The 24,445-nt window shown below is 37.6% G+C and overlaps 1 protein-coding gene across 6 annotated transcripts in view; it reads left to right on the forward strand.

Moving 5' to 3' along the window:
- VPS13B (vacuolar protein sorting 13 homolog B) overlaps positions 1-24,445 on the forward strand; it is a 457,128-nt gene that overhangs the window by 142,653 nt on the left and 290,030 nt on the right. The gene's annotated exons all lie outside the window — the stretch shown is intronic.

A 24,445-nucleotide genomic window follows, 5' to 3' on the forward strand; every position in this document is an offset into this window, starting at 1 on the left:
GTTGAAAGTACTGGTTTCTTAGAATCACAGAATGGTAGGGTTGGAAGGGACCTTTAGAGATCATCTAGTCCAACCTCCCTGCAGAAGCAGGTCCCCCTAGATCAGATCACACAGGAACGTGTCCAGGTGGGTCTTGAAGACCTCCAAGGAAGGAGACTCCGCAGTCTCCCTGGGCAGCCTGTGCCAGGACTCCCTCACCCTCACAGTAAAATAGGTTTATCTTATATTTAAGTGGAACTTTTTGTGATCCACCTTCATCCCATTACCCCATGTCCTTTTGCTAGATACAATAGCAAAAAGGGATGTCCCGACGTCCCGACACCCACTATTTTTATATTTGTAAATATTAATGAAATCCCCCCCTCAGTTTTCTCTAGACTAAACAGCCTGTTTCTTCCTTTTATTGGGTTGAACTTCTTATACAGAAGGTGACACACTGAATTCAAAATTATTCATATGAATTTACAGTATAATTTATAATTATATCAAGAAGTTGCTTATAAAATGTGTTAATAAAAAAGGTGATTTTTAAAATATTACACAGCACACATTTGATGTCGTCAAACTTGGTATTGTGGTAGATTTAAATCAGAAATAAGGTAATATTTTCGAAGAGTTGCTTGGATAAATTTAAGGGTATTGTTGACTCTGTGGGCAGAAATACACTTACCTGGCATTCCTCTTGTTTCTGTGGATTTCAAGCAAAACATTGTTTTTTTTCAAGCAACACTGAAATTTTTTAAATCTATCTAGTTTGAAATAACTATAATACAGTTTATGAATTTCACATGTATCTAGGCCTTACTGTCAGTATGGTACATTTTAAACATCATGCTTTTGTCTTAAAAAGTTTGTCCTGCTGCCGTGCTAAGAGTTGAATCAGATAGAGGGGACAAAAACCTCAAACCCCAGATCCAAAAAGCATCTAGTTTAAGGAAAGCAAATGAATTAGCTAAAGCTAATATTAGGAAAAATGAAAGTAAACTTAGAAGTGTGCTTTTTTTTTCTCTATTTTTTTCATGTGTAACGATTTTTCAGTGTCATTAGCCTGAAAAATGGCAGTGAATTTATTACCATCTTTGCATTTTTTATGTGAATATGCAAGCAATGTTTGGTTCTTATGCAAAGTAAATATGGAAGCATTGTGCACTCCAGCAGTTGTTAGGTTATTTTTTCAGTAACTGTAATTGTATGTTTCTTGGAGGACATCATACTGGACATGTTTATGGCAGTATCTTAAGTCCTGCCCATAAAACTTTGTCAGAAAGGAATTAATAATTCAACAGTCTCTGAATTCAGATCTGTTTTTTTTTTTAAGTGACAATCTGTTGTCTCACTTAATTTCTCGTAAGTTATTGCTGTTATTGATTATTGCATTTTCTGTTTTGAGGATCTTTTCAGTATTCTTTTCCAATTTTTGTCTTGAAATGTTAATTGCATTTTTAAGAGGCTTTGAGTACTTACCTGTACTATAGAATTACTGCTTTTGTTACAGCTCACGGTGATCGCATATGTTTTAGCTCATCAGTATTATGGATGGTCCAATTAGGGAGTAGAGAGTACTTGATAGCTTGTGGCAGGAGATGCCTGTGAGAATTAAGGCAGTAACAAATGAAGTGCTGGCGGACTCATATGCAGGAACTTTGAGAGGCAGGTGGTTGGTTTGTAATAGACAAGCATCTGTGGTACCTGTTTTGTAGATGGGAGATGTATTTAAAATGCTTAGATTTTAGAACTGAAAGCTTCCTGAACATTTGACCCACCCCTCCAGTGCCTCAGGAAAATTGTATTGATTCTGTGTCCTCGGTGGTTGTGGCTAACCTGCATGCTTAGACTCTAGTTATGCTTCTCTAGATCTGTAAGGTGACACCTGTGACTGATAACAAAGAGGGAAAAGCTGACTGATGTGTTAAAGCTTTGGTCCCAGTAAACATGTGGAATAGTGTCCTGCAAATGATTTTTAAAAATCAACCAAACAAAGAAAGTTTAATGTTTTAATTACTCTGATTTTATACAAAGGATGAGAAAGTTTATTAAAGCCTTTGCTTTCAAATACTTGCTGAAGGAACTGAAGCAATTTAATAGAGGAGATATACCTATCCTTTTCATTGTGACTGTGAAAACTACGTGGAGAGAAAACATGAGTGATTTGAGAGCATAAAAATGTTTTTCCTCTCAGTTGTAGTCTCTTCTGGGAGTTATAAAAGCTACACTGGATAATTTGACAGCAAATTCAACTTATGCCTCAGGAATAAAAGAGCTGTTTAATGCTGTTATAATGGAGATGATTGTGCAGTAGTGAATTTGTGCTAGTTGAGCACTTTTTCCTAATAATGTTAGATATGGTGTTCTGGAATAGGAATTTGGACTACAGAGAAGAGTGAAGACAGTAGTGCAACCTGCTTGTAGAAAAAATGACAAAAGCTATCCAGAAGAGATGAGAAAAAAAAGATCTAGAAATGTTCAGTGTTATGAGATTGCTGGGGAGAAGGCCAGGATTGGCCAAGTCTGTTAACTCTGCGAAGTACAAATACAAAGAGCTGCATAGCTGATTCTCTCAAAGTACACTTAAGAGCTCTGAAAAGAGCTAAAGGGTCAGCAGTTCTAGCTTGGTGATATAGGATAAATTGTTACCTTGCAGCCAGATAAACTCAGTTTACTTCTTGCCATATGCAAGGATTTGGAAAACCTTGCAAATTCAATGTCAGTGGAGCTGCTGGTCGTGCCGTGCAGAGAGGCAGGAGGCTCCATTTGTGCTGTGCAATGTTAAAGATTTGCAGGTTGGCCACCAACGTTAAGAACACAATGATACATTTTTTTGGATGTAAAGCCAAGAGAAGCAATTGCAGGGGAATTTCTGAGTACTGTGGAAATCTTGGAATATGACACAATGCCTATGCAAGTGGCTTTTAAATATATTTTTTGCTTATATAAAAGTGAGTGAAGGAAGAGTAGCTAACAAAGTCATTATGCATCTAAGTCTAATGTAAAATAATTTGGTTTAAAATCAAAGCAGTTATTTGGATGTACAATTCCAAGGAGGAAGCTGTACAAATGGCATGTGGCTCTTGAATAAATCAGAGTGTATTACCTGAGCAACAGGTAGAGAAACCTGGTGTCCCTGCTGAGTCAGCAACTGCCTACTGTCTTGTACCACTTGAGTCATATGATCCTGGGTGACCAGGATGGTTTTGCAGCTTCCTTTTACTGCTTGTCTGTAGGTGGCCCTGCAAAGAATGAGGACATATTTAGAATTTGAGTGATAAAGTATTTTACACTAGTATTTTACTTCTGACTATCTTACTTGTCACTGCTGGAAGGAAGAGTTAAAAAATATGGTTCTAGTAGTAATCTATTGCATTGAGTATTGCTAACAAAGGGGAAAAAAAATCTGTAAAACATAATTCCAAAAAGGGCTGCATTAAAGTGTGTGGTGTTTTAGAGACATGCTGTACTGTGAGATGTGGCAGTGCTAGGTTGATGGTTGGACTTCATAACATAGGTTTTCTCCAGTTTAAACAACTTTATGATTCTATATGCAGGCAAAGTAAGTATTAGGTATGACAAGTGCATACAGTGATGATTAGTTAACAACAGCGTTTTACTGTAGGTGCACAGTGGAAAACTGATCTACCTATGGAAGGGAAAATATTTAGGGACAAAAAAAAAATTAAGCATGATTTGGTTTAGTCCTTAAATAGAAGTCTGCATGCTGGTGCTTTTAATTTTGGATACTTTTGTGGTAGAAAAATTGCCCCAGGTATTTCTGTGCGTAGTTAGAAAAATAAGTGCATACACTCAGTCTTTATCTCAACTGTAACATATAAAATAAATACAAGAGAGAAGATTATTCCATTACCCCAGGGCTTGGAAAGGTCTTCTTACTGCTTCTGCAAAATAACCCTGGCTTTATTAACCCTCAGAGCAAGCTGCAGACCTTGTTTGTTTCACCTGGCCTTTGAGAGAAATAGGGAGATTTCAGAGTGAATTCTGGTGTTAGTATTTAATTATGAGCAGCTGTTGAATAGATGAGGTGAGCTGATTAAGCTCTATTTGGTTTGCCATATTGAATAATTGGGAGTGCGTGCACAGCCGGTGTATGGAGAGCTTTATTGCATATAAAGAAAGAGGAAATAAAGTAAAAAAAATACAAGTAATAAAGTTTTCTTTGAGATTATCTTAAATACTCAGTAATGCAGCAGTGAAGTAAGCAGAAGTACCTATATTAATATCATCCTCATGTGTGGTAAATTGATACACCCAGTGGAGCAAAGTAAGAGTGAGAAGGCTTCTCTAGTTTGTGAAAGCTGCATGAAGGCTGAAGAGCAAATATTCACCCTTGTAAAAGTTGGTAGTTCTCATTTAAGTTATATTTTTCTTAAATCTCTGAAAATTTTTCTCCACTATCAGTATTTTGTAAGTTGAGGCAAAAATCACTCCATTCTATCTCTCACTTCTGCCCCAAAGGAAAAAAATAATTTGTGAGAAGAAAATATTTTGACCGAAGAAATAATATATGCAAATGTGGGAAAAGTGCCATAAATATTGTACTAGCAGGAACATTATTTTTTTCCTATCATAAACCAGCTGATTTTTATCTGTTAGTAGTTGTGATGAGCAGGTGAGAGATTTTACATATGTTTGGTTTTATGCATACACTTCTATATATGCTCCCAACTCCTCATTCCTTGCAGTTAAAAAAGCCTGTCATTGACATTTTTAGTTGAAGTTTGACTGCTTAGACTGAAAGTATTGCAAAGTCTGGATTTTAAAGCTGGAACGATGGTATTTTTTTAACTTCTCAGTTCTAATTTAAGTGAGTGCTTGTGCTAGTAAATAATAAAAAAAACCCACTTGTAAAAGGGAATTCATAAACTAATTGAAGTGTTTTGGAAAGATTTGACACAAGAAAGTAAAAATGCTTAATATATTGGAGTAATTAAAGACAATTCACATTTGTGGTTTGGGCATAAATGTGAAAAAATTATACCCATCTATCTTATTACATTTCCTTTTCTCTCCCTGAGGATTTCACTATGTACTTTATCTGTAATTGTTGCCAGTTTTCTATCAAGTTCCCACTGGGCTTCTGGTGCAAAAAATCTTATCCTCTCGATGACAGAGCTTGCCTGAATGATTTCATGCGCTTAGCATTTTTCTTCACGGGAATTAGGAGCAGAATGTAACTGCAGCTGAACACAGCATCTATTTTTGTAATTTTGAAGTTTAGACTCTGTTATTGGAACTAAATGAAGAGGTGCAGGTGTTCTCCAGTTCAAGTCCTTTGGGGTTTTTTGATGGTAGATGCTTGAAAAGAAAATGCATGTGTTTCCAGAGTCAAACAGCAGCTGTGGACAAGGATTTATGTTTTTCTCAGAACTTTGGGATTTCAAAATGTTACATTTAATCACATGCACAGAAAGGAGAGCAAATGTTAAAGATGTTACATATAAAACTAGGGGACTGATCTTTTTACCATACCAACTAGTTGTGGGAATAGAGGAACAAAGTGATCTTTAATCTTAATATGCACAATTTCAAAAGGATTATGATAGTTGCCAGAACTCTGGTCTTTTGAGGACTGTTTTCTTGCAGCACACAACCTTTATATCTCCTTAATTGCTTTTAAAATCTGGCTTATTCTCATATTTTGCCATGTAAAAATATGAATGCTAATAGTATAAGTTACTGAAAACGTGATAATCATGTATCTTTAATTTGAAGTAAATTTAAATTCAGATGAGTATACATTTTCAGAAGAATTTTTCTAGTAACGTCCTGTAGTTTTCAAAAATCAGACTAAAAATAGCAGTTCAACTGCTTGAAATACTAGAGTGAATTTGGTAGTTTTTCAAGACACAGAGCTTGTGGGCTCTATTTTGTGGTAATGCAGTTTCTCCCTTCCTTTTTCTCTCATGATTTTGAAATTAGCTGCTTGTATAAAGAAATGTCTGCCATGTTTTGATTTTATCAGAAGTTCGGGTGGAGGCAGCAGGTGGTGGTACTGCTGAGCAGCTCAAAATAGGGGAGGATGATATGAGGAACAGGAAGTAAGTAACAGCGGTAAATGCATATTAGTTAATACCTATTTGAGAAGGTAAAAGTCTCTTCTTAAATGCATTTAATTTTGGACATTTACCAGCTTGTGCGTCCTTTATCCTCCTCCATTACCCTTACAGCTTGGTATGTTGTGCATTATGGCCAGGTTAAATCCCAAACATTTTTCCAGACTAGCATCACCTCTGTATCTACTGTCTTACAAAGATCCAGCACTTAATACTTTTTCTAGGAGAAAAGTAAACTTGTGCTCAAGAGCACTCTGTTACTCTGCTGGCTCCAATTACAAAATTTATATCCCTGGGAGTAGCATCAGGAAGGGACATACTATGCTACGCTAACTAGATTAACATTATTTCCAGTGGGTTGCATAACTCTGGCAACTGACAGTAAGTTCTGGTTATAGAAAGAAAGGTAATTGTGCAACGCAAGAATGAGACAACTTGTTAGCTTTCCATCAGGTAATTCTTAGGGGAAGAGCTGTTTTCATCTCTGCTTACATTGCATTCATTTTCTCTCAATACACCATAAATCCTTCAGCAATACATATACTCTGGAATTTTCAATTTGTGACTAAATAAGATTGAGTTTTGTAAGATAGTATTTGAAAAATTGATATTAAAGAAGATATCATCTCTCTTATCAGTTGTTAGGAAGTCAGTCTGTGTGGTTAAGTTTCCTGAAAATATTTATGCTTTATTTCAAGCATGACTTGGAGACGTACTGTTCGGCTCCATTGTGGAAGTCAACAGAGTAATATCTTTAGCTAAACAAGTGCTTTTGCTTTTTTTTTACCCCAAATGAAACAGTATAACGTAATAGTTTCATATGGCAAAATAAGAACAAAACTTGGAGAATGAAGATGGGATCTCAAAATAGCAGGAGCGTGAGACCTTGTGCTAGGAAATTGTTGAGTGATGGGGTTGAAAAGCCTGATTCTTCTCTGGGTTTATACCTTTTCCTTTAGAATCTCATTGCCTGACTTTCTCTTAACTCAGGATTACAGCCCTCTACCTGTAGATAATGTAGTTGATCTTGCAGTTCTTGAGATAGCAGTTTCTGCTTGAGTATTGACAGCTGAAAATTTGAGCTCTTGAGTGGTGGTAACAAGGAAGCATAAAGGAGATTTCCCCACCTTTTGTTTAAAAGTGTGCATAACCCTGAAAATTCTGTAAAAGTAACAAAAAAAGATAATTGTTAAGCCTATTTAAAAAAAAATCCTACTCTTTTAACTCATTAAACATGTAAAAGTTATGGAATGGCAGGAAGGAGATTATTTCTACAGTGTTTGTTTTGTGTGCATACCTGTGTGTTCCATAGGGGTTTTTTTCAATTAACAACCTGGTGGTATCAAAGTGTTTCATACGGCTACCAAAGTAACTTTTAACACTTATAGTACCAATAGAAAAAAAAAATAAGTGAAATGTGGATTCAAATAATAAGTTCTATTTCCATAACAACATAGAATAATGTATCTGTGCTTCATATATTTTTATGAAAATCTAATTACTTTTTCCACTTGTGGCATCTGGAAAAGCATTATTTAGCAAGGTGACTAGATACTTACTGATGGTGCAGAGAGTTTTGGAAATGACAGGCATAGGCTGTCAGCAATTGCTGACACACGGCTTTGGACATTGAAATCTGTTTTTAATTGGGAAAATATATGTTGGGCAACATATTGGGATAGCTCCTACTCATTTTGAAAAAATGCCATGGGATCTTTAACTTCCATTTGGACACTTCCCAGACATGGGCATAAGGGACTGTATCTGCTAACTTTCAAATGGTGTTTAAACTGTTTCCAGGCTTTATAATTGAATTATATTGCTCTCACTGCTGCTTTGGTGATGTAAATGATTTGTATAACACAGCTATTTTTTGTAATGAAATGCTAAATAGAAATCTCTGAAAATTGGTAGACTTTCAGTGTAAAAGGAAAAAAAAAACCCAACAAACATTTTGACCAAGTCAGTTTTGGTTTTCCAAGTTTTAGTAACAAGTGATTAAATAATTGTGTGATTCCATGAAATAACATCTTACTGAAATGAAATTTAGGACATTTGATGAAAAACAACACTGAATGAAGTATCTCCATTTTTAATGCAGAAATTATGATCTAAATATATATTTGCTTCTAAATCTGATTTTTCTTCTCAGTAATTTTCAGCTCTGGTTCAGTTCTGTAGTGGGTTAAAAAGAAGCCACTGATGACTCCCAGTATTCCAGTGTTCTGGTTATAATACACACAAATGTACTAACAAGTTTAGAACGCAGTCTTAAGTACACAGAGTTAATATTCAACCACGTTGTCTCCCTCCATCCAAATATTATTGTCCTTAAGTTCTCACAACTTCCTTTCTATGATGTTACAAATAACCGTTTGGGGTCACAAAATAAAGGTGTGCCATTACAAAGTGACTGAATAGTTAGTTTTATGTTGAAAGCAAGGGTTCACAGACAGGTGTGGACAAAGGTTAGAATCTTAATAGTACGTTGATTTTTTTTTTTAATTATTATTTTTTTAATTTTTAAATTCAACTAGATAACCCCAGTGATGAGCCCCAAACTAAAACATGCTCTTATAGCTGACCAAACTGAAAATTACTTTGAACAGATTATCTTTAAATTGTCTAAATTTGGAATCACATAGATTTGTTTGATTTTCAGAAGCTTCACAGCACAGGAAGAAAATGAATCTGATGTCATTTTCTTTTTACATGTGCACTGAAGTAGAATCAATACATGGAAGATACTTATATATGTTTGTTGTGTAAGGCAGCAGAAATACTGACACAAGGAAAGTTATAATTTTTCAGCTCTACTTAATAGCTAAAAAAACACATAATGTGAGCATTTCATGTTGAGTATCTCTAGATAACAAGTTCCCAAGAACAGGAATTTGAAACACAAATGCTGTATATCTGAGGAATCCTGACATTCTCCCTATCATGTGGAGTACTTAATCTATTTGAGAAATGCAGTGATAGGATTCTAGTGGATGTATAGTTTAATTAAATAGCTAAATATTTTTAATTCTTAATTTTAATCTGATTTATACTCCTCAGTAGAAGAAAGGGCATTTTGAAAAGAAAAAAACAATTTCTTCTGAAGTCATGTCTGAAGGAGTTAGGTGTTAGGTGTAGCCCTAATCTTTCAGCTGTTTCAGTTAAGACAGAAACGCTTATATTGGAGAAAAGTAATTTGCCTACCTGAGTCCACAGTTTCTATTCAAACCCTTTTCTGCTGCTAATTGTTGATACTGAGCTCCACTTGTAGTGTAGCAAATTACTGCAAAGTCTGGGTTTCCTAAGCATTTTCCTAATTCCTGATATGTTTTCAAGATGAAGTAGACACATAAAGAAAATGTACGATATTCCCCAAGAGATTTAGAAAATTGATTCTTTGTCATAAGCAGAAAAACAAATCATTTTGGGATTGTACTATCTGAATGTAATGACTCTACTATCTGACTGTTGCATGGTTATGTGCAGAGGAATGGGTGCCTTGACAGTGAGAACTGAAGAGATGAAGAGTCCCAAACAAAGGTGTAAACTGTTACATCTGGCACAGTAGGAGTCTGCCTACATCTGCCAGCTATTCCACTTTGAGCCTGTGTGCATCATCTGTCACTGTACAGCTTCTTGGGCTGTTTGCCTGGGATTGGTGCCAAGCTGGAGAAGTAGCTTTGACTATGCTACTGCATGTCCAGAAATGTTGGGAAAATAGCCCTGTGGGAAGGTTGACATGAAGGGAGGCAGACCAATCAGAGTCTGAGCTACATATTTTTGCATTTCAGTGTTCATAACTGCCATGCCAGAGGGAAAAAAGACCATGTATGATACAAACTATAAATGAAAATAAAGTAGGATCTGAAAATTCATGTTAAATATCAGAATAATATAGATATTCAGAATAGATGTCTGAATAAATCTTAAGGCTTGACTGCCTCTTCCCATCTCCCCCTGCTCTCAAAATTGCCTATGCTGGTTTTATTTCTGGAATAAAGCTATTTAAATCATACAGAACCATTGCCTAAATACACTATGAAGTATAATATTAGACCTAACAATCTTAAGGATCCTCACCCCCCAATTCCCCCCTGCCCTCTGAATGGAGAAAACAATGAAAGTTTTGTATAAATAGAAACAATTCTCATTGGAAAATAAGAAGTTATGATTGTATTTAATGCTTCATTAGATTCAGTATTTGATTCAGTGTTCCTAAGCAGAGTTATGAAGTGCATGTGATGATGGATCCTCACCTCTAGATAGTAGTGTTGTTTTCTGCTCCGTGTTTGCCCATGGCATAGAGGGTAATCAGTCAGGTGTAATTAATAATCTTTTACATAAACTGGCCATCTTTTCCTTCCTGGGCTTTGAATAAATTATATATATATAGTGTATTTTTTATGTTTAGAATAATTATGTTCAATGGAATGGCCACCAAGATGATCAGGGGACTGGAACATCTTTCATACAAGGAAAGGCTGCAATAACTGGGGCTGTTTAGTCTAGAAAAGAGAAGACTGAGGGAGGATCTTATTAATATCTGGGGGTTGGACTCGATCTCTAAAGGTCGCTTCCAACCCCTACCATTCTATGAATATTTGCAAATATCTAAAGGGTGGATGTCAGGAGGTTGGGGCATCTCTTTTTTTCTATGATATCTACAAATAGGACAAGGGGTAATGGGATGAAGCTGGAACAGAAAAGGTTCCATTTAAATATATGAAAAAACTGTCTTACTGTGAGGGTGAGGGAGCAGTGGCACAGGCTGCCCAGGGAGGATGTGGAGTCTCCTTCCTTGGAGGTCTTCAAGACCCACCTGGACATGTTTCTGTGCCACCTTTTCTAGGTTGACCTGCTTCTGCAAGGGGGTTGGACTAGATGATCTCTAAAGGTCTCTTCCAACCCCTACCATTCTATGATTCTATGAAATGAAAGGAGAATATGAATTCTCCTCTCCCTCTAATTTTGGTCTCTCTTATACTGTCCATGATGTAATAAGAGAAAGAGGAATACAGTACTGAGCAAATATTTTCTCTAGATTATGACCTAAATATTCTTACAAGAAAATGAAAATTTAATATATCTTTGTAGTATTTGAAAGATATTTTAGCCTAAGACATAAATTAATACTTTTAATTAAAATTATTGCAAAATAGTTGTTTTGTACATGTTTGATAATAGATTAATTATTAAAGGATGAACTTAAAATGAATCTCTTAAATTAGAATTGTGATTGTAACTTTTGGAAAACTTGACAGATACAAAGTAATCTTCAGGGTAACAGAATTTTCTGAAAACAGATGTGTGTATTTTAAAGTGCACATATCAATCCTTTAAGCAGTTGCATCTCTAATGAAAGAAAACTTTGGTGCAGATTGTAGTCACTTTGTTAAATTATTTTAATTAGAAAACAGGAAATATTTAAGAGATTTTTATTGTATTTTTGAGTTTTGAAAACAGATCTAACAAGTGTAGTAGTAATGTTCAAATTAGTCATATTTAGTGTAAAGATTTTATCATAATATGAAGCCAGTAATACTTATTTTTTTCACTGGTAACATAACACATGAAAGTATAAGGAATGACTTAGCACAACTGTGATGCACTTCAAGTGAAACATATTTATCAAGTTAATACAAGAAGCAGTCATGCCCTCCTTGAATTACTCATTTATAATGGCTGAGCTGAGCAGGAGCCTGGATGTGGACTTCAAAATCCTGGGAAAATAAGATGCATTCTGTGGTGGTTTTGCCTGGGTCAGGTTTTGGTAGTGGGGGTGGCTTTTTTAAACAAAATGCTTCTAGAAGGTTCCTCGATAGGTGATAGGGCTAAAGCAGTCAATTCTAACAGGAACCCACCACTGACCAAGGCCAAGCCAATTAGTAATGGAGGTAATGTTTAACGTATTTGAGAAGGGGAAGAAGTTGCTGTGCAGATGAAAAATTGGCAGCAGCAGCAGAGAAAGTGAGAATGTAAGAACATCTCTGCAGGCACCGAGCTCAGTGGAGAAAGAGGAGGAGGAAGGGCTTAGGCCCTGTAAGAAAGGCTCCCCTGTGACCTGTGGTGAGGACCATGGTGAGGCGGCTGTGCCCCTGCAGTCCATGGAGGCCACCAGGAAACAGAGATCCACTCACAGCCCATGGAGGAGCCCACACCAGAGCGGATGGATGCCTGAAGGAGGCTGTGACTCTGTGGGAAGCTCACCCTGGAGCAAGTTCCTGGCAGGACCTGGGAGTCTGTGAGGAGAGAGGAGCCCACGCCAGAGCAGGTTTGCTGTCAGGACTTGTGATCCTGTGAGGGACTCGGGCTGGAGCAGTTGGTACCTGAAGGACTGTTCTCCCACGCTGGGGCAGTGTGTGAGGAGCTGTCCCTGTGGTAGACTCCATGCTGGAGCAGTTAGTGAGGAACTGTAGTGCATGGGAAGGACCCACATTGGAGAACTTTGAGGGACTGTCTCCCATGGGAGGGACCCCACATTGTAGCAGTGGGAAGTGTGAGGAGGCTTCCCCCTGAGAAGTAGCAGCGGCAAAGTCCATCTGTAATGAACTGACCATAACCCTGTGGGGCTTATGCGCCATGGGGGTGAAAGGAAGGAGAGTCATAGGAAGGAGGAGTGGAGGGAGGTATTTTAAGATTTGGTTTTATTTCTCATTTCCCTGCTCTGTTTTGATAGTTCATTAATAAATCAAACCTTTTCTCCCCAAGTTGAGTCTGTTTTGCCTGCGACACTAATTGCTGAGTGATCTCCCTGTCCTTATACCGACTCACAAACGTCTTGTTATATTTCTCTCTTGACTGTCCAGTTTAGGAGGGGGAGTGATAGAATGACTTAGTGGGCATCTGGCACCCAGCCAGAGCTAAACCACCACACATGCATGCATTCAAATGTCTAAAGTTTTTGCCTCAGAGCAGCTGTAAAATGTTGAAGTAAGATGTCAGCTACTAGCTGTTGTTTAAGCTTTCAGTCTGAGGGAGATGTGATCATTTAATTGTTAACCAAGGTTAGTATTATTTTAATTGTTGCATCCTCAGTTCAAGACTTTCAATTTTCCAGAGCCTTTTGAACATTTAAGATCTAAGAATTAGAATCTGTCTTTCACACCCTTTTAATATATGGATTATTCCAACTCAATTTTAAGACCTTATTTGTTTTATTATTTTTCTCTAGCTTTTATTGTGCTTGTAATGAGGGAGTAGTAATCCTATAGATTTGTAAAATATAAGAGTAAAGCACAGGTATGGGTAGTAATATGCTACCTGCGTGTTCACTAAGGATATAAGAGTATTAACAACTGCGAAAAGTCATGTAGTAGAAGGATGTCTGTCTCTTTGCATTGCTGGAATGTTGAGGTTTGCACATTTTGCAGGGAACTGCATTGCTGTTTTCCTTGTCTTCACAGCTTGATACCATGTTTTCTGTGAAAAGATAGGTATGTAGGAAATTAACTGTTCAACTTTGCATTTTCTTTAAACTCTTGTGCAATACCAGAGTGTGTACATCGCATTACACTTCAGAGATTTTTGGTAAGAAGTGCCAAATGTTGTGTCTCAAGTATCCTCACTCTTCCCAAGTCAACAGTACAGAAGTAACCACTCTTCTATTACTGAAGGAATTGTACAAGGTGCCATAACATGAGGTGAATGAGTGAACACCTACTTTTGCTTGTTTAAATATCTGTAAGGACAGTATAAAGTTTGTGTTGAGCTTCAGAGGCAGAGTAGAAGGGGAGCAGAACTTCTCTCAACCTACTGCCCACACCCCTTCTAATACACTCCAGGATGCCACTGATCTTCTTGGCCATGAGGGCACATTACTGGCTCATGATCAGCCTTCCTGTTACTGGGAAAACTGAGGCACAGAATGATCCACCCTAAAGATATAAGTATGATGGTTAAAATCTTCACTAATAATTGTTTATGGCAGTGCTACTAGTAGTATTAGAGGGGAGGATTACTCTTTGCACAGGAGATAACAGGTCTCATTGAAAGACCTTTAAGCTAGATTTGAAGAGGGAAAGAGGTAAAAAAATGCTCACTAGAAATAAGTCTGGAAGTGGCACACCAATATCTGTGTCTGGTGAGGTCCTTCAGTCTGCTATGTTGGTGGAGGTAGGGGGTGGAGATCCATAAGACAGCAAATGCATAAAGGTTATTGATGTGTTAGAAACCACAGAAGTGGCTGACAGCAGTCATGTAGGAATTAGAGCTTCTCCCTCCAAAAAAGTGCTGGGCTTAATGGCCAAACCAAAGTGCATCTACGCCAATGCACACAGCATGGGCAGCAAACAGGAGGAACTGGAAGCCATTGTGCAGCAGGAAAACGATGGCATAGTTGCCATCATAGAAACATGGTGGAATGATTGACACAAGTAGAGTGCTTCAATGGATGTCTGTGAACATTTCAGAGGAGACAGACAAGAAAGGAGAGTCAGTAGGATAGTTCTGTATGTTAAAGAGTGTTTTTTATTGTCTAGAGTTTGATGATGATAGATTTGAGTGTTTATGGGTGAGAACCAGGGGGAAGGTCAACATGGCAGATATCATGGTGGGAGTCTCTTATAGACCACCCAACCAGGATGAAGAGGCAGACAAAATATCCTATAAGCAGCTGGAAGAAGACTCTCAATTGCTAGCTGTTGTTCTCGTGAGGGACTTTGACTTACCACCAGACAGGTGGTAAAGTGGAAATGTGACACAGCAGAGAGGAAGCAAAGTAGGAGGTTCCTGGAGTGTGTAGAAGATAACTTCCTGACACGGCTGGTGAGGGAGACACCTAGGGAGGGTACCCAACTAGACCTGCTGATTGTGAACAAAGAATGACTTGTGGATGATATGATGTTTGGAGGCCATCTTGGGCACAACAATCACAAAATTCAGATTGAGAGCTATGAAAAGTATATTAAGGTACAGTTTTAGTAGAACAGTTGTAAGTGTTCTTGCAAACCACTATTTAGTACTTTGTGAGAAACAGTGTAGATTAGGAAGTCTTTCTCGTCGTATATTTATGAATGCAGCACATACATTGGATGTATATCCTAAGTATATGCAATCTAATGGGAAACATAAATCAAACCATAAACACCACTAATGATACAAAACAGACCCCTAAGCTCAACAATCACCCACAACCTACAAAAAGTCCCAGAAGAAAATTTCAACAACAAAACCAACAAAATTTCTAAGATGAACCAAAGCCCAATGAGAACTGAATCTGATAACTGCTGCAAAAGACACTAAAAAAGTTTCTATACATGCATTAGCAACAAAAAGAGGGCTAAGGATAATCTCCATCCTTTATTGGATGTGGGTGGAACCTCAAAGACAAGGGATGAAGAAAAGACTGAGGTACTTAATGCTTTCTTTGCCTCAGTCTTCAATGATAAGATAAGGTTTTCTGGATAGCCAGCCCCATGAGCTGGAAGAAGGAGACAGGGAGCAAATTGAGGCCTCAGTAATCCAAGGAGAAATGGTGTGTGACCTGCTGTAACACTTAGACATACACAAGTGTATGAGGCTGGATGAGATCCACCCAAGGGTACTGAGAAATCTGGTAGACGTCTTCACCAAGTCACTTGGTGTTATTTATCAGCAGTCCTGGCTAATTGGGGAAATCCCAGTCGACTAGAAGTTAGAAAATGTAACACCCATCTACAGGAAGGGTCAGAAGGAGGATCCTGGGAACTACAGGCCTGTCAGCCTGACCTCAGTGCTGGGAGAGATCATCCTGAGTGCCATTACATGACATGTATGGGAAAACCAGGTGATTAGGCCAAGTCAGCATGAGTTTATGAAAGGCAGTTTCTGCCTGGCTAACCTGATCCCATTCTGTGACAAGGTGACCCTCTTAATACATGAGGGAAAGGCTCTGGACGTTTTCTACCTCGACTTTAGTAAAGCCTTTAATGCCATTTTCCACACCATTCTTCTGGAGAAATTGGATGCCCTTAGCTTGGATAGTGTTGTGGTTTAAGCCCAGCTGGCAACAAAGCACTTCACAGCTGCTCAATCACCACTCCTACTCCACCCTGTAGGATGGTGGGTGCCCTAGCAAGACGGGAGAAGAAGAAATAACCAAGGGCCTTGTGGATCAAGACAAGGACAGGAAGGGCTCACTGACAATTACGGTTCCAGAGAATTCAGCTAAAGATCTCTTTCCACTCCCCCTCCTTTCTTCCTGGTCTCAATTCTGTAGTCCTGGTATCTCTACCTCATCATCTCTCAGCAACACAGGAGTGAGGGTTGGGGTCAGTCTGTCACAGATAGTCTCTGCTACTTCTTCCTCTTCAGAGGAGGAGGAGGATTCCTCACACTCTTCCCTTGCTCCAACCTGGACTCCCTCCCATGGGATATAATCCCTAATGAACCTCTCCAGTGTGAGTCCTTCTCAAAGGCTGCAGCTCCTCACAAACTCCTCTAGCACAGGTCTGCACTGCAGCAGCAAAACTCAAGCCACGTTCTGTTCCAGTGCTGTCTCCTAGAGTCACAGCCGTTCCGGGAACAGTCACTCCTGGCTTGGAGTTATCCACAAGCTGCTAGCAGATCTCAGCTCCACCAATACCCTCTATGGGTTGCAGCAGGAAAGCTGCCATCTCACCACAGGATTCAGAGGGGATCTCTACTCCAGCACCACTCTTCTCTTCCCTCAGTGACCTTGGGGTCTGTATAGTCACTTCTCTCTCATCCAACACCTTCCACCACCTTCCAGAAAGAACAATCCTCCTGTTCCAGCTTCTTATTAAAAAGTGATCACAGAGGCACCCAATTGACTCAGGCCCAGAGATGGATCTGACTTACAGCAGGGGAAGGTTTCAAGCAACTTCTTACAGAGGCCATCATTACAGCCTCTTCCTTCAGACCAGAAATGGCTCCACACAAATCCAACACAGATGGGCATAGTCTTCACTAGGTAAATAACTGGTTGGGTGGCCAGGCTCAGAAAGTGGAGGTGAATTAAGTTACATCCAGTCAGCAGCTGGTCACCAGTGGTGTTCCCCAGGGCTCAACGCTGGGACAAGTTCTGTTTAATGTCTTAATCAATGGTCTGGATGAGGGGATTGGGTGCACCCTCAGTAAGTTTGCAGATGACACCAAGTTAGGCGGTAGTGTTAATCTGCTTGAGAAGACTACAGAGGGATCTGGACACACTGGATGGATGGGCTGAAGCCAATTGTATGAGATTTAATGTGGCTCAGTGATAGGTCTTGCATGTGGGTCACAACAAACTCATGCAATGCGACAGGCTTGCAGAAGAGTGACTGAAAAGCTGCCCATCAGAAAAGGACCCAGAGGTTTTGGCCAATAGGTGCCTGAATATGAGCCAGCAGTGTGCCCAGGTGGGCAAGAAAGCCAATGACATCCTGGCTTTTATCAGAAATAGTGAGGTCAGCAGGACTAGGGAAACGATTGTTTCCCTGTATTCAGCACCTCAAGTACTATGTTCAATTTTGGGCCTCTCTCTACGAGGAAAACATTTGAGGTGCTGTGTGCATCAAAAAAAGGTAAAGAGGCTGGTGAAGGGTCTAGAGCACAAGTCTTATGAGAAGCAGCTGAAGGAATTGGAGTTGTTTAGCCTAGAGAAAAGGAGGCTGAAGGCAGACATGATCATTTTCTACAACTACTTAAAAGGGGATTGTAGCAAGGTGAGTGTTGGTATCTTCTCCTAAGTTGCAAGTACAAAAGAGAAAATGGCCTCGAGTTGCTCCAGGGGAGGCTTAAGTTTGATACTAGAGTTTTTTTTTTTTCTCTGAAAACGTTATGTAGCCTTGGAATATATTCCCCAGGGAGGTGGTTGAGTCACCATCCCTGCAGATATTCAGAAGATACATAGATGGTTTAGTTTAGCAATGGGCTTTACAGTGTTAGGTTAGTGATTGGACTTGATGGTCTTAAAGGTCTTTTCCAGTGTTATGATTCTACAGTTTAGTGGTGGATGTGGCAGTGCTAAGTTAATGGTTGAACTCAATGATCTTAAAGATTTTTTTCCAGTGTAAAAGATTCTATGATTCCATATAGCTAGAGAGGGAGAGTATTTAAGTGGAGCATTTTCAAGTTATTTGAATTGCTCTTCTCCACTGAGGTACTCTAACAGACTGCTCCAAGAGGATGATGGAAGGATATTTGCAAGAAGAATGCACTAACCCTTTTAGCCTTAACTATGACTTGTCTCTGTTTGACTTTCGTTGTCATGGTTTGTCACCTCTTCTCAAGTAGCAGTAGCTCAGCTAGCTCTAATAAATTGTTTCTGTATATTGAGGTGTAAATACACTCAGATGACTCCAGAACATTTGTTTTTAAGAGCATAGAAATTAATTATTAAGAAACATACTTCTTCAAAAGTCACATGAGGTAATGGTAAGGGAACAACATGTTTTCATTTTCTATGAGATCTTGCAGTGAAACACTTGCAAGTGAATACTGTTATTTTGGGAGCTTTTATAACTCAGGATCAGTTACAGCAGAATTTTGATCCTGGCTTTGAGGAAATAAAGCAACATCTGAGTTCATGGTATGCTTTCAACATAGGGTCAGCAAAGATCTGCTACTTCAGTCTAATACAAATATCTCTGTATGTTCTTTTTTCTTAGTACTCTTTCTAGAGGAGGCTATTGGCTTGTAGAGGAGCAGCCAGCCTGTAGGACAGCTATTTCTACCGTCTTGAGCCTTTGATCTTGCCTTTGTTTTGGGATTCACATCTTACAGGGCCTTAATAGCATTGGAAGATATAAACCTTCCTATTTCTGCTTCTTCAGAGAACTAGAACCAGTGTAACAAATAAAAAGAATGTTTTTATACTACAAAAAAATGGGAAGCTAACCCAGTTTGCAGTTCTATTCCTTTTTCTGCAGAATTTTGTTTTCTTAAGAGAGATAAATCCCATTTCCTACCATTCATTTCTTAGAGTGCCAAAACAAGAATTTAGAATGGCTAGAGTTGTTTTCTTAGTTACAGTTGAAAAAAATGAGAACACCTAATTACTTTTTACCAAATAGCTGTCATAACTTTCCTAAATATTGCCATGTTTAGCTGTACCTGTTAAAAATGTTGGTGTTTAGCTGTACCTGTATACAGATGGGCATGTGTACAAGTGTAAGGAAAGAACAAAGTATCTCTTCTCATTATATTTGTGACTAGGATGTTTTGAGTATTGCTGAGATTTGGGAGGAAAGCTTAGGAAAATGATGTAATCCACTGTAGATTGTTTGACGTACCCTCACAATATATCAGAGTGCTACAACTTGAGAGAAAATGTTAATCTTTTTTAGCTCTAGATGTTCTTGTTTGCCAGAGGATTATGAGTGGAACAGGATAGTTTCTTTAATTTCTTTATTCATAACTCACTCCCTTTGGAAGATCTCAAATTGATTCTTCATACCCCAGCAAACCACTTGTTGTTTTTTGATGAATCCTGTCTAGTTTCTGTCTACCAGTGCAGCGCGGTTAACATCTTCTAGGGAAATGCACACAAACCCTCCTTATACATTGTGAGATAGAAAATAGAGTGGTAGTTGATAAAGTTTTACTGATATTCTCCAGTAGTTTTTCCTTCATAAGATTAGATGATAATAAGATATCTTATGGCATAATTGTTTCTTAATAGTTATTTTAGGCATTTTAATGACTCCACCTGGGTCATTCATGGGTATCTCATGAATATATAACACCTGCAGCACTTTTAAATTAAGTTTGCATGCCACATTACCTTACACGTAATAGATGTTTGTAAAAACTTGTATCAGTGATATCAACATAACTGATTTACTAAATTTTTAGTGTGCTCTTATAAATTAAATTGAATTTCAAAGAAATTATATCTGCTACAGATACATGTCCTCTCACTAGAAATCATAGACAAAAGCTTTTAAGTATGGCAGCTTGAAATATCCAAAAGGTGGTTAGCATCACTGATTTCAAAGGAGTAGTTTAAGAATAACGTTGCACTGACTCAGAATGGTAGAGTGTGCCTTGCATGTCACTGTGCCAATGCTAATAATATTCAGACTTTTCCAAGGCTTTTAAATACGTTTCCTCTGTGAAGTGCAGTTTAATATTTAGTTACTGATAGTGTCCATTATTATTGTTATGCTTTGGATCAAGGAAAAGATAAAATGGTCTGAATTTCAAAGCATTCAAAAGCTTGAATTTTGTGCCTAAGGAATAACAAAAAGTAGGAGGCTGAAGTTCAAATTTATATGGTGAATAAGTTTGAGTAGTTTTCTGTGCCATTAGCGGAACAAATTAAACTTTCGCTGGTTGAGTGCATATACCTAAACAGTGTAGTGTGGGAGGATTATCAGCCAGTTAGTCTTATTGGTTTATTGGCAGTAGAGCAGATTTAAACCCAATTTTCCCATGGCAGAGGAACTGTATCAGTGATCCCAGAAGTTTTCGTAAGAAATTTATGAAGTGGTATGAAAGTAAATTACTGAAGAGCCATCAAAGCAAGTATGTTATTAATTGACAATTTATTGACTTCATCCTTACTGCTAGTTAAATGAAAAAAAAAAAAGGCTAGGATCCAGCCTACACTTTGAAAGCTGCGTGAGGTCTTTTGTACGATATTTCAGTTAAGCTGTAATTAATTAACTTAATTAAACAAATATTAGTAAAAGAGTAAAAGCACACTTATTTTCATGGATCTATAAAAACAGTCATAAGATGAATGTAAATAAGTAATGGAAAGTGTGAACCTGGGTCTGCTTAGGGCAGAGTGTGACACCAGTTATCTTTGATCTTCTGAGAAACTTAGTTCTTGCCCAAGCGAATCTCTCGTAGACCTCACTGACTAATTGCCAAAATAGTGCTGGGTCTTCACCTTTCAGCTTAAGGTCAAAAATATGTTGCTGTTTATTTTACAGGACCATTTCTTTGTGCCTGAGTTTATCGCATTTAATTCAAAGAGCATTACAACTTGCTATTGTTGCTTATTATTTTACATATATTAAAAGAATGGGCTAGTGATTACAGTAGAAAGAAGGTATGTTCTGTTAATTAATTTTTCTTCAATTAACTTACTCTTCCTGGCTAATTATTTAACTGATGTATCAGTTTATCTGTAAAAATATAGGTTACCATCCATGCAAAATGATATGGTAAATACCATATGTATTTTCATACTCGCACTGAAAAGTATTGCATAAAGTCTGGTATTTTGTAGTGGCAGCAGTTGTATATTAAATATTAGCTAGGTTGGTGTAGGTTTATTAAGCATCTAGTATTTGAGATAGGAATTTAATTCCTGATAATATTATGTGGAAGTAGAGGTCTCCATGAGCACTAAAAAAAAACCCCAAACCACCCAAAGCTAGTTTTATCAGATTAATTATATGTAATTTAAATTTATAGGGTTTTTTATATTACTCTTGATTGACATGTAGATTTAATGAGGAATTTTTTTCCTATTACTAATAGTCCCTGAAGCCTACTGTGTGTAAAATACATGAACTCTCTCCCCTTCTGCCTTTTTCTGATGCCTCTGAACTTTTTATGTTGCTCTGAATGACTGATAAATTGTTTGCCGGGTAGGAGGGAGATTACTTGACTTTGACTCACGAGTTGAATTTCTTGAGAAAATATCATTCTGATCAGTGTGTCCACAATGGGAGCTATTACAGAATGGTTTACTTCACTATCAGGTTTTTTGGTCAATTTACCCATGAAAGCAGTCTCCAAGAAATTGGGTTAATCAGTAATACTGTTTTGAAAATAAACATTGTGTAAGGATCTGTCCTTTTCTATTAACAGCTCCAAACATTCTAAATAAATCTAAGTAATTTTTTTTTCAGTCACCCATGATATACTTCCCTTCTTTGATATTGTCAGTTTTACCTACTTTGTTCATGGTACTTCAACTTTGATCTCGACTAATTGCCATTAAATTCACACCGCTTACTGACTTGGCAAGTCAGAGCAAGTTAATGCTATTCATCATAAGGAGACCAGTTACTTTATTCTGTCCCCTCTAGGCATGTGCTTGTTTGTTTAACAGCAAAATGATCTGAACAGTTTTACATGTGCTGCTCATACATTTTCCATATGAAAATCAGTAACATAGCAGAATTCTACAACTGAAGATTTTTAAATGTGTTCATTGCTTAAGACATAAGTGTATTTAAAGGGACTTTTTTTTCGATGATGTTTCAGATACTGCTGCTCTCCCACAGTGACATTTCACATAAGTTGTCCTTGGGTCAAAGAAGGATGTTTGTCTGTTTCGTGGTTCTTTGCTTTTCAGAATAAAGGTTGCCTTTGCCTGCCTAGGCTATTAGAATCCATTTAAACAAAACAAATGCAGGCTTTTTTCCTAGGACTGTTTTTCTCCTATCCAATGCCAGAGATTGTCCAGTCTTCAGTGAAGCAAAGACAGAGTCTCACAAGTCAGTATCCTGGAGTGTGGCCCGCTGTCCTTACCCAACTGATGATGTCATAATTTCTGAGCACTGTGTAATTTGCCAGTATTAATGCTGATAGAGGATAAAATATTTTGTCAAATAATTATATTAATTCTAACTATTTTAAAATATTGAAATAATAGTTTCAATATTAAACAGTTGTGATGAAGGAATTACATTGTAAAAAAAAAAAGTTAAGCCTTTTTTTCTTTATAAGGAGGAGGACTGCATTCAGTGGAAAATTAGCTAGTGCTTATTTTTAACTCCTCTATCCAGTATTACCCTCAAGAAACATCTATTTACTGATAATAGTTCTGTTTCCCGGAGGGTGTAATGACAATATACATTTGAGGGAAGGTGTAACATCTAATGCATTAGTAATAAACAAAAGCAATGAGGTAGATTTTTATAATCTGTGTTGCTAAACTGACTCTGAATTTGAAACTTAAAATGTTTTTAGCAACATTGTTACTGCATCCTCCTGAAGGCAGCTTGTGATGATAATCATAGTTCATGCATTTGTCAGTATGTTGAATCATTCAGAACTTCTTTGACCTTACTTAATAATACATTTTCTACATTGTGAAAATAAATTTTTGGTATAATTATGTAGGTATAAAAATGTAGAAATGCTTCTTCCCCCTGCCACCCCCAGCATTCAAATTAGATTTTCTGATTTGATCAAAATTATTTGTGAATCTTTTTTAAAATGAACATCTGGTTGATGGTGAGGATTTTTTGGTTTGGTCACTTACTGTTCTTTATTTCCACTTAAAGGTACCATCGAGTATTTTTCTAGTGTCTGCCTTAAGTCTACAAAATTTATCTTACTGGAATATTCTTTGAGTTCTTTTCTGCCTTGACTTTTAAATGAATGTTTATATCATTATGTAGCATAGCTAAGGAGTCTACTGCAAAATTTTGTGCATTTTGGTAACTAAGACAATTTAATTATTCCTAATTTTTCCATGTCAACTAAATGTAATGTCCACTAAACATAATGAATAAGAATGGGGAGAGGGGAAAAAAAGTAACACCAGTATGATGGGAAAAATAAAGGATAAATCTGACTTTGCAGTAGGACACAGCAAAAGCTATCAGAAAATACTTCTCAAGAAGTACTGAAAAACTATGGTGTGATGAACTGCATCCAGATGCGATGTTATGATTCTCAGTTACTTGGTTAAATGCTAGGATTCAGTAATTTGTACAATTCTGTTGTTGTCGTTGTTGCTTTTCTGGACAGTAATGTGTCTTAAGCATCAGGTTTAAGAGAAAAGCTTCATTTTGCATCATTGTTCAGTCATGCAAATGTAAAGTGCATACAGTGGAAATCAAAGCAGAGCTCAGCCAGGTGCCAGAAGCAATGTAGCCAACTGAGGAAGCAGAAACCTCACCTAAACTGACTTGTTATCTTCCTTCTTATATCCTACACTAATAAGAAAAAAAATGACGTTCACAGCAATTTTGTCAGGTGGATCTGCTAAGAATACTGTAGTATGAGGATGTTAATAGTAATCTCAACATGATTTCAAAGTACTGTGCAGATGGATTATGTGTTCACTATTGTCTTGGGTCCTTAGGGTCCTTTGTCTCCTTTTGGAATGATGTTTGTAAAAGCTTTTTTTTTGGTTGGTTTGGTTTTCTGATACAGTTTTTTCTCATAAGCCTTGTGTATTTAATGTTCAGGAAGCAAGATTTAACTAAGAGACTCTTTCTTGTTTTAATGAAGTTTCAATTCTTTCTTCAGAAGAATAAATTGTGATGTGAGACAGTTAAATACAGTAAAAGCTGAAATAAGCTATCTAATCAAAAATCACTAGACCACCCAGGTCTTGGACCACCCAAGGGACCAACAACAGGCAGTTGCCTGAAAGAGGTGGCCTTTTACTAAAGGTCGAACAAGTTGTATTGCAGATCTTGGAAATATTTGGTAGTGGTTTCTTAATGCAGTTGGCTGCCTACTGGAGGTGGTCCTTCTTCCAATTT

Source organism: Colius striatus, chromosome 4, assembly GCF_028858725.1.
Source record: "Colius striatus isolate bColStr4 chromosome 4, bColStr4.1.hap1, whole genome shotgun sequence".
Lineage (NCBI taxonomy): Eukaryota > Metazoa > Chordata > Aves > Coliiformes > Coliidae > Colius > Colius striatus.